We start from the raw sequence: 12,157 nt of genomic DNA, 5'->3' as shown, positions 1-12,157 counted from the left end.
CTATGTAGGACAAATATCATTATTTTCCTTTTATAGAAGATGAAACCAAGAATTACAGAGCTGAAATGACTTGTCTAAGATGTAAACTTGAGCAGAATAAACTAAAATGTTGCATAACAGTAATTAGTAGAGTCAAGACTCCAGTACATATGAGAAGAGGAAGGGACTAAGCATTTTTGAAATGCCTACTATGTGCTAAGCTTTGTACTAAGAACTTTTAAAATATCAGTTCATTATTATAGACCCAAATCTACTGAATTCAATCTTACTATTCTTTTTTTACTGCCATACAGTACACTAGAGAGAGTAACAGGGTTGAAGTCAGGAAGTTTCATCTTCCTGGGTTCAAATCTGACTTCAGATACCTACCAGCTTTGTGACTCTGGTCAAGTCACTTAACAATGTTTGCTTCATTTTCCTCATCTGTAAAATGAGTTGGAGAAGGAAATAGAAAACCAGTCCTCTATCTTTGCCAAGGAAACATCAAATGGGGTCATAAAGAGCCAAACAAAACTGAAAACAATTAAATGACAAATTTAGCAAGACAGATTCATGGGGAGAAAATGATAAATAGATTGAAATCTAGGGTTCAAATATTCTCCCAGATTATTGCTTATCATTTGTATCTCACTGGTTGCAATTCATTCAATTAATGTTAAAGGGGGTTTTCCTACATCATGACCAAGATTTGATTACTGTGTAGCAATGTTGGTCCTATGGTACATATGCAACATAATGGTGCCCCAACCAAAGCTATTTTTTTTACAATTAGTTAATATTTTATAACCAATTCTATTTTAGTGATATTCTAGTATTATAATAGTCTATTCTCACTCTGTGTGTTTGGTCAGATTGTTAGCAAGCATTCTTCTGGGAAGTGATTTTGGAACTTATCTAATTCTTCTTTCAGGTAGCAGTTCTAGGGGTCACTTAAGCAAATATATAATGTAATTGGTTAAACCTTAATAAATACGGTCTACTTTGTTGCAAAGAAAAAGAATAAAAAACTACTATTTGTCAGAAACTGTGTGCTAAGTGCTTTATAAATATTGTCTTATTTAATCTTCACAACATTCCTGGGAGGTAGGTGCTATTATAATCCCCATTTACAATTGAAGTAACTGAGGCAGATAGAGATTAAATGACTTGTTCAGGGTATGTAGATAGTAAATATTTGAAGCTGGGTTTGAACTTGAGTTTTCCTGACTCAAAAACCAATTCTCTAGCTATTTTGCACCAGCAAGAGATGATAGGTAAAAGGTATGGAGGTGGGGGTGGGACAGGCAGAGATACATAAGAGGGAACAGAAATCTGATGCAAAGGAATTCAGGCATTGGCTTGACTGGAAGACAAGAATGAGAGAAAGAGGAGGAATGCTACATATATGTTCTTTGTCTATCATTGAAGAGAGTAGAGATAAAGAACAGAATAAAAGGACAATGTGCATCATCCTTATATCCTTTCCACCTTCTTTGGCCTATTTCAGGCACATATCCTTAGCTTCTATCATGGTAAAGTATTTGTAACCTGGCTCTTCAGGGATTGAAGATAACGTCATACATGTTATATTCTCAACTCAGACAAATCCAAGGGTCATGTGAAGTGTTACCCCATTTGGAGGAATTGCGAATCCAGGAGATGCTACTCTGGTAGCAACAGATTGCTATCTTTCCAATTCAGTCATATAAGCCATTGTTACCCTCCCCATACTGTTCTTGAAATGGAATGGGAGGCTGGTAGTAGAGGGAAATGCCAAGTATAATGAGGTGTCTATAATTAAGATATAGCCAACAACTGCTGAAGAAGCAGACTCCTAAAACCCATGCTGATGCCACCAAATATTGCTACAATATGATTCGTCTGATTGCTAATTCGTATCATTGTTCCAATGGAACTAATTATCCCTTAGGCTGTTGTTTGACCTAATGCCTTTTTGGGGGATGTGTTAGGGAGAATCAATGAATTAATGTTAAGTGTACAGGTACTCAGGTTGATAGTGTTATAGAGGTATCTGCTTATGGTAGTTGCATTTTTTATTATTTTTATTTTTGTCATATCTCCAGTTTCACTGGCATAGGGAACTCCCAGGAAGTAAATGTCCCTTGTCAATGCAGATTAGTGATTTATCCAAAACTTACGGTTTCAGAGAACTATGTAAGGCAATAAAACTTGAAGGGAATAACCCAGAATCACAAGAACAATATTATGTCAGGAGTAAAACTTGAAACCAGGTCATCTTAAATTGAAGACCAGGTCTTTCTCTATTGTGTTTTTTGAAAATTTAAGACTGGGATACCATAGGGACATTTTATCCAAGCTGGAAGTGTAATGACTACTCATAAGCCTGAACTCCCTACTAATTTGCATGGGAGCTTTGACCTACCCCATTTCTGAGCTTGCTCACTCCTCCTTAGACAATATGGTGATCTCTAGCAGGCTCACCATATTAGTGCTAGACTTAGTTGTGTAAAGAATTAATTGTGATTTGAGGTTTCTATGACCCCATCTTTGGCTAAAATTAGAAGCCCCAGCAAGCCCTGGACAGCCACAGGTGATGCCGCCTCCGTGCTGGCATGATGCATCACTCACTGGCTATGGGCTTCATCATGGCACTGCAGCTCACATCATTACCATGCACCAATGCCTACATGGGTCTGGCCAAATCACTATGACTGGAAACCTGATGTGGGCAGTCAGATGACTGGGAAAGCTGGCAGTTCTACAGCCACCTTTTAATTCTGTCAATCAGGGCTGCCAGCCAATTAGCTCAGGGCTGAGTGTGGACAGCCAGGTTTCAGGATTGGGAGGGGGTGGTTCTGGGAAGGAGAAGGGAAGAAAGATTCACTCTGGTGTGCGTGGGAGAGGGAGTGAGACAACCACAGCTGGTTCTCTTTGAAAACTGCTGATTCTAGGTGTTGGTGTGATTGCAGGTCATATAATTTTCCTTCTCATATTCTTTTTTTTCTTTTTCCCTATTTTTATTAACCTTACTGGTGTTTTAAATTTGTTCCCATTAATAAACCTTGCTTGTTTTTTGTTTTTGTTTTTGTTTTTTAAGTGAGGCAATTGGGGTTAAGTGACTTGCCTAGGGTCACACAACTAGTAAGTGTTAAGTGTCTGAGGCCGGATTTGAACCCAGGTACTCCTGACTCCAGGGCCGGTGCTCTATCCACTGTGCCACCTAGCTGCCCCCCCCCATTGTTTTTTGAAAGAGGCTATTAATCTCCTTTCTTACCTCAATATTACGGTGAGCTGCCCAATTAATTCCCCCATATTAAATTTGGCCCTTATAATTGGGACATCTAATTGTCTTAGCACAGAACTCCCAAGATCAAGATCTGTCCACCATCTTCAACCTCTCCAGTAACAGAGATTTCCGGTATACATGTCCAAACCCTGCCATCTATGCTGATTAAGAAAATGGATAATATTTACCTAAAGGAACATTTAACTACAGAGGCAAAGCAATATAATGGACAGAGGGTTTGAAGACTTGAAGACAGGAAGACCTATGTTCACATCCTGCCCCAGATAATTATTTGTTCCTTGCTAGTGCACAAATCATTTAAGCTCTCTGTGCCCCAAACTACTCTTTAGAATTTATGGACTGAGTGACAGATGGAACGAAATCTTCTTCAGTGGGGAGAGTTCCCACAAAGTGAATTACTTGCATTCATGTTTCACAGATCCTTCTCTATTTCAGTATAAGTATCAGAGAAAAGGGTGCTTTCAAGTCTTATAGTGAAGTGTCAACAGTTGGAGGGCAGCAGGAGACAGTTAGATCCTGTTGAGTTTGCATTTAGGAATGAGTTATCTTGGAAGTCAAAGAAGCAAGTGGGGAGCTGGCTAAGATCAGGAGCAGGCCACTCTCTGTGAAATCTATATTTTATCTAATTAAAGCCTGTGAACAGAATTCTTCTTTTCCAGTCTTGTTTTTCCTTGGCAGTGTGATGAAAAGAATGTGAAATGGTAGTAGGAGAAATGGGGGGATCTGATGGTTACCAGCTGTGCTGCTAATAGGGCATAACAGCTTAAAGACTTGTAGTTCACTCACATCAGTTCTCATCAAACATAACTTCAAACATATCACAGAAAATAGTTGCTCAGTCATAACACACTTTAGGACAAAATTTTTTCTACTATAGTAGACTCCTTTCCTGCTAAAAGCTTTTATCTCTAGGCATTCATGTATGCTCAGGTGGTAGACTAACACAGTACATGATTATGGCAAGTCTAATAATGTGTCACTTTTGCATGGTAGTAATAATATTACCTTTTTATTACTATTGTTGTTGATATTGTGGCTATTGTTGTCTAGATGATGCAATGGATAGAGTGGTAGGCCTGGAGTTGGGAAAATTCATCTTCCTGAGTTCAAATCTGGCCTCAGATACTTACTAGCTATATAATGGTGGACAAGTCCTTTAACCTTGTTAGCTTCAGTTTCCTTATCTGTAAGATGAACTGGAGAAGTAAATGGCAAATCTCTCCAGTATCTTTGCCAAGAAAGATCCAAATGGAATCATGAAAAGTTGGACATGACTAAAAACAATAAAAACTGCCTATTTTACCCAGGCTGAAAGTATAGTAGTTACTCATGGTCCCCATTCTACTACGAGCCAAGGGAGCTTTGATTTGCTCTATTTTCCACAGGGGCTGGTTGGTTATCTCTTCTTTAGGTAATCTGATGGTTCCCCTCTCCCAGTGGCTTACCATATTAATGCCAGACTTAATTGAGACATGAAATCAGTTTCATCTACTGCATATGAGAACTTCTGAGCTCCAGAGATCCAGTATCTTAGTGCCCTCCCCCTCCCCCAACAGTAACAGGGATTATAGGAGCAACCAACCACCTGGACCAGTCCTTACTGATTTACATTTCCAGTGTGATGATTAAAATCTAATGTGTGTGTGTCCTTACCTGTCCCCCAATGTGGGGGGAAGCTAGTTAGGGTTTACTTATAAATTTAGCAACACTTTAGGCTTTTAAGCTTTTATTAAAGTATATTAGAAGTTGGTAAAGAGAGAGAGAGAGAGAGAGAGAGAGAGAGAGAGAGAGAGAGAACATGCCTCTGAAAGAATGGAAAAACTCTGTCTCAGATATAAGCTTGAGAAAGAGAAACATTTCCTTCACCTAGCCACCCACACTTCCAAAGAGACTGAATCCCAGTCAACTCCACCAGAAGCCCCCTGTAGAACAGGAAGAGGGGCAGTCCCCATACACAGCTCCAAGCTAATTGGCTGGTAGCATTCAAGTCCAGTGATTGACAAGACTTAAAGGCAGTCCATGAACTTCCAGGACACCAAGATGACCTTAGATACCTCAGAAAGGTCATCTCATGCTTTCTTGGCAGGGGGTGGGGCCCCTGGTTCTCACAACAGTAAGCTTGATTCTCTCTTTTTTTTTTTACTTCACAGGATATTGGTAACATTTCTTCAGGGTCAACTACAGAAAAAGGCAAGCCCTTACTACTCCCATAGAAGACAAAAAATTTGCCTGCTTCCAGGTAAACACACCAAATTATTCCCTTTCCAGTTCTATGAAATTTGAGCTCTTATTAAATTGTCTGAACAATTAAACTGACTGTAATATAGAGGTGGTACTAAATAAATATATCTTGATTTTAATTTGACATTAATAGGCTGTCATTATTATCTGACTGGGGCTCATAGAGCTCTGATTGAGAAATATTTAATTAATTACAGAAGACACAAATCTTAAAATTCAGATTAATTGGGAGACTTTCTTTGCTTCAGAACTCATCCTTGATCCAAAGGTTTGTTCCTTTGATACCTTTATAGCTCCTACACTAGAATATTTTGCCCCCTCAATATAGTTTTCCCACTTTGACTTCTGCTGAAAACCAACAGAGAGAATTACAATGTTGAGCAAATTCCACCCTCACAAATTCAGAGTTTAACACCTTGATCAGGCCCTTTATTGTGGCTACCCAACAGTCCTTCCACTATGTCCATATTGACTCCTTATCTCATGTCTTATCTTAGTCATATAATTAACTATTCTAAACCTCTTATTTGCTCCCCCTTGTCAATTGTACTTTATACTGTGCCCTCTGCAGATGACCCAGTGTCCTACTTTACTAAGAAGATTGAGATTAATTCCTCTACACCCCCACTTCATTTCTAAAATACTTTTTAGCCTCATTGCATACTTTCTTCTCTTTCTATTTGATTACAGAAGAAGGACTAGCATTACTACTTTACTACTAAGGCTAATCTCTTTACCTACATGCTAGAGTTCATTCTCTTCTGTATCTCCCCACCCCAAACATGAATCCAACAATAATTTTCACTTTTTCCTCCCTTCTTAGAGGTTTAGCCCCTTTCTCATGATATGGCCATTTACATACAAAATGGTAGGTATCTCCAGTCCTTAATTTTTTTTTCTGTTGACACCTACCACATTAAAGCAGCTAAGTTAGGTGGCATATGTGATAGGGTACTGCACTTTAATCAGAAATCCCTGAGCCCAAATCCCATCTCAGATACTTCATGTAGCATTAAGCATATTACTTAATCTCTGCCTCAGTTTGATCATCTGTAAAATTGGGATGCTAATAGTATTTACCTCATTTGATTATTGAGGATTAAAATGAGATAATATGTGTAAAGTACCTGGCAAATCTTAAGGCACTACAAAAATGTTAGCTATTATTCAGATAGAATCCTATCTTTCCTTCCCTGCCAAATTTCTTGAAAAGGTTTCCTATAAGTTGAAAAAATTGTGGCAAATGAATGTATTGGAAAATTGTTTTTTACTAAAAGATGAAAAATCTAAATATTTCAGAAAAAACTAAGACACGTTTTCAATGGTTCAATCAGTTGATGAACACCTACTGTTTGCTGTGTTGTTTGTTTTTAGTTTTTGAACAGGACCACTGATATCACAGGGTGATGTCTCAACTCATATGAATTGGATTTAAGTGAAACAGAGCTGCACAAAATTATCAGCCACATCTCTCTTCCGAAGTTATTGAAGTCCAGTGGCAAGACAAATGTCAGGATGACTGGAGATGTCTTGGGATGCAGTAGATTATGTTGGCATCTTTTATTTCTGTCCAAGCTCTAAGCACTCCATAGAACCCAGTGTAGCCATCTTCAATGCTATTGGAATAAATTGTTCTCATCCACTCCCACTGAGGGAAGTCTTCACATACTTGGAGTAGACACCCCCTACCTCACCAATGGGTTTGTAACCCATGGGTTACCTTCAACCTGGTTTAGCCCATCTACCAAGATGGTTTTATCGGGGTTGGCCACTATGCATGCTACAGCTTCATGGAGCCACAGGTGAGAGTTGGGTGACAGGTGGACACTAAAGGTGGATAAATAGCCCTAAAAAAGGCTTGACAAGCCATCACACCAGAGTTTTCAGTCATTCTTGAATGCCCATAAAGCCCATTGTCCCTACATTTGCACCTACACTTAACTACATTTGCCATGTAGTATACTAGATAATAGAGATAAAATATTAATAATAAAACAATTTCTCAAGGACATTGTGTTCAATTTAAGAATACAAAATATACCTTTATAAGTAGAGGAAAATTACGTGGAATGTCAATTTCATTAGGATAGCAGATTCCTAGATGAGAAAAAAGAGCTCTACCCATACATTGACTTGCCCAGGGATACATAGTCAGTATGTGTCAGAGGAAGAATTTGGACTCAAGTCTTTCTGATTCAACAATCATTAGTTAAATAGCTACTATGCCCTAGGTATGGTGCAAGGAGCTTGAAAATAAAAATACAAAAAAATAATACCTACTCTCAAGGTGTTTACATTCTCATGGGAGAGATCAGGGACAAAATATTGATTGGTGGGTCCTCTATATACAGAAAGTAATTGAAGCTATGGGAGTTGATGGAAAATAAGGGAAGGGAAAAAGGGGTGAAGGCAAGACAAGGCAATGGGAAACCTTAGTGCACATCCCTTTTTAAGGACCAAAGTTATAGGAAAACTAATAGAATGAAATATATTGAGAGAAAGAATAGTAGAATCCATCAAAAAGGAGGGAATGGCCAATAATTTCAAATGTAAAAGAGAGGTCAAGGATGATAAAGACAGAACAAAAACCATTTGACTTACTAATGGCCATTAGATTTTCCAAAGTCAATAAAAAGAAAACATTGAACTGGGTTGAGTGACTTAGTTTCAATTTTCATCTTTGACCCTCACCTACTGTGTAACTTTCTACAAATCATTTATACAGTTTGGACTTCAAATTTCATTCCCCAAATAAAGAAGGAGTGATACTAACAAAATTTTCAAGGTCCCATTTGAGTCCTAAAACTTTACAATTCTTTGGACTATCTTTAGTTTTAGCCCAATAAATAAAATCTATAACATAAAATAACATCAATAAAACAATAAGATAAATCAAACTTCAGACATAGATGATGATTTTATTGGCCTGATTTTATATAATAGGCCTTGAATACTGAAAACTTACAAAAAAAGAAAGGAAACATCATTTGATGACGTGCTTTTGTTTAAATGATCAGAATGTCCTAAGTTAGGCAATAGGAGTACAAACACAAAAAAGAAATAGTCACTGTCCTCAAATATACTTCATTATACTGTGAACTACAAGATCGCTGGCAAATAATTACATTATGTGTATAAAGAGATATCAGATGAGGCTCCAATTAATGGAAGAACCAGGAAAAAATTTCTTGCAAATGGCAAGAAACTATGAAAAGAACTAGGAACTCCAAAAGTTGGAGGTGAGAAGGGAGGCATTATGCACAATGGAGACAATCTGTGAAAAAGCATGAAGGAAGGGGATGGAATGACCTATGAAGCAAAACCACAAGAAGACTATTTTGATATATGGCTGAGTGTGTGAGAGAGAAGACTATGTGACTGACTCTAAATCTCTTGTTCAATAACTAGTTGATAGAAGTTTAGGAAACTTATCAACATATTGGCTGGAGGGTAATGACAGTTTTGATCATACTTGTTTTCAAAGATTATCTACTAAATCATAAACATTCTTCATTGGTGGAAGACACAGCTACACTTATAAATCACAGATCCCGAAGTTTTGAAGTATATTAAAATGAATATATTCTAAGGGGTAATGTAGTATAAGGCATTATTAACTAGATAAATGTGTATTCTAAGAAAGGTAGGGGGTAAGGAACCACCATACTAATTATTGCTTAGTTAAAAAAATCAAATTAGACATGAAAAAAAAATAACAAGAAAGGGCTAATGTTTTATCACAAATTAGACAAAACTCCCAAATGATATGTCACTGGTTCTATTTTAAAGATAGGATCTGCATATTCTGAGTGGGCCTTAACACTGGCAAAAAGTGTTTCCACTCCTCTGAAACATATCTTGCCAAGACTATCTGATGTCTGAAAAAAAGGAAATCTGTTTGATGTAATCCAAATGCCACATCAAGCCTCAAAAATCTGTAGAACAGAGCCCTTTATGAGATGCTTTCATAAATGTGTCTTTGTTAGAGTACTAAGGGAATTAAGCAATTGTGAATTCTTTCATTGAATGAAGCAGCTGAGCCTCCGTGTTGCTTTCCTAGTTTGTGAATGAAGATTTTGCAAAGCACATAAACACAGATGACAGTGAACTAGGAACAAGAAAATGTCACAGAAGAGTCCTTGGAAGTGGAGAAAAAAGGAAAACATGAGGATGACAGGATGATCAGGAAGCAAAAAGTCAAACCCATGGAGGCTAGTGAGAAGAGGGAAATGGACAAGCTAGATATCTCATGACGTATGGGTCCTGATACTCATAGTTGTGAAAATGGAAAATGCAAAGGTTAAGGCTAGGCTTTGTTGAAAAATATTTAATGGCACCAGATTATAGAGTCTTAATTTTTTTTTGAGTCATGAAAGTCTGTGAAGGGCTATGGACTCCTGAGAATAATGTTCTATAAAGATAATTAGTAAAATAAAATGAAAAACAAATTATCTGCAATAAAATTAGAATAATTTAAATGTTTTTTTAAAAAGAACCTCTTAAATCAATCCACATTTATACTTTGAAGCCCATGGACCTGAGGTTAAGAACTTCTGCCTCAGGCCACAAATAAATCAATATAATCAATGCCTATATAATTATAATATTTGTTTTTTTGTTGTTTTCTTTTCTCAAGTGGAATGTTCCTGAGCCAATTCGAGTGACCATACTCAATGTGGTTCTGGTAGCAATTTTGAAGAGTCAGAATCATTATCTGACCCCATGGTTCAATTACTGGCGGACAAATTAACTCAGTTTATACCATCTTGGCACGGATTACTATCTATGCACATTTGCTCATAGGATACATTCCTGGAACTGTTATTTAGTGTGAAACCTTTTTGGACAGAGCTATTTTCTATTTAATGCCATACAATATGTTTATGTTATATCAGGCAACATGATTCAATATCAAGTGGAGATATTTGTAGAAAGGCAATTTGGGGTTTGAATGCTATATCCATCATTTACTATCAAGCAACTTTGGGAAAGTCACTTTGCCTCGGTCATCCTCAAACTAAAATGGGAGTACTAATGTGCAACAGATAGCATCACATGAGATAAGGAATATGAATGTGTTTGTAATGATAGAATCATAGAGTATAACGTCCGAAGAGATATTATAAATCATCTTATTTCAATTGGCTGAATTTTATTGGTGAGGCTTAAAAACGGTGGAGTGACCTTAAAAATGCTGGGGAAAATGGTGACTATAAATATAATGAAAATGTCTTCATATTCTTGGTACTCCAATCTTCCCTGTAATATTTCCCAACAGCTAGAGCAATGTTTGTACATATTAGGTATTCAATGAATATTTTTGCCAGACGCATTCAATTTTAGAAAAATTAGTGCATATCTTGCTAAGACTACTGAAGCGTATTATAGCATTTTTATAGAAGTTTTTTTGTGACATACTAACTGAAAGTCATGAGTTTTTGGTGTAATTTTATTTATCTAAGGATAGTGATTAGTGTGGTTATTATTCTATTAAAATGGTCATATTTTACATTTTATTGATCATCAAGATTGTCTGTTCTTGGTGTATTTTCATCTGCATTAGCATTTAAATTTGCTTGTTTCTTGGCTGTGCACTCTCCCAATCCTCCCTTCCACAGGAAGCCTTTCCCAATCTCTCTTAATTCTAATGCCTTCCTTTTGTTGATTACTTTCTATACATACTACATATCTTGTTAATTGTTTTGTGATGTCTCCCTCATTAAGTTGTAAGCTAATCAAGGGCAAGGACTTTCTTTAGCCTCTTTGTGTATCCCCAGAGCTTAGCACATTACTTGGTATGTAGCAGGTACTTAATGAGTGTCTGTTAATTGAGGAATAGATATAGTAGGTATTTAATAAATGCTTACTGACTGATCAGATTACAACTAGAGTACTGTGTTAAATTTAGGAATACAATTTTGGAAAAGGCATTAAAAACTGGAGAAAAAAAGAAGCAACCAAGATGCTGAAGGGATATAAAATTATGCCAGATAAAAACTGATATTTAACCCAGAAGAAAAATTAAGGGCAGGGTTGGGAAGGGAGGACAGATTAGGTATCCTCAGATATTTAGATTTATAACATGAAACATGACAAAAATAGGAGCAATATGCAGAGCTTTTAAAGGGACAAATTTAAGCTTTTTTATGTATATAGTGCATATGGTGGTTGCTGGAATGGATTTTGATACTCTATGAGCTGAATATCATTCCAACCTGCCAAACACTGGAGGGCCTTAGGTTTCCAGAGATGGATGACTACCATATAGCTACACTCAAACTCTTTATGGGATAGATTTGTTGTGGGAGATATTGTACCCATAATTACCACTAAATCTATTGAGCTCCAACAAATGTACTTCCCATTTACACAATGTCAGCCTCACAATTGTATCACTATTAGAACTTAAACATAATCATTCACTTAACAATAAAGCAAAAGCAATAATGAACAATATAACATGGGTATTTGGTAGAAAACAAATGCTGAAATAATACATTTCAGTACACACATAATCTTTAATCATACTCCCTCATCAATGGAGTCAGTATCTGTGGGGAAGAGTTGGCACACAGAGAAAGCTGTCAGAAAGGCTCGTAAGAGGATAATTCATATATTAGAGGGAACTCATAAGTATGTATTGTAAGC

Source organism: Dromiciops gliroides, chromosome 1 (genome assembly GCF_019393635.1).
Source record: "Dromiciops gliroides isolate mDroGli1 chromosome 1, mDroGli1.pri, whole genome shotgun sequence".
NCBI lineage: Eukaryota > Metazoa > Chordata > Mammalia > Microbiotheria > Microbiotheriidae > Dromiciops > Dromiciops gliroides.
This window is presented reverse-complemented; position numbering follows the sequence as displayed.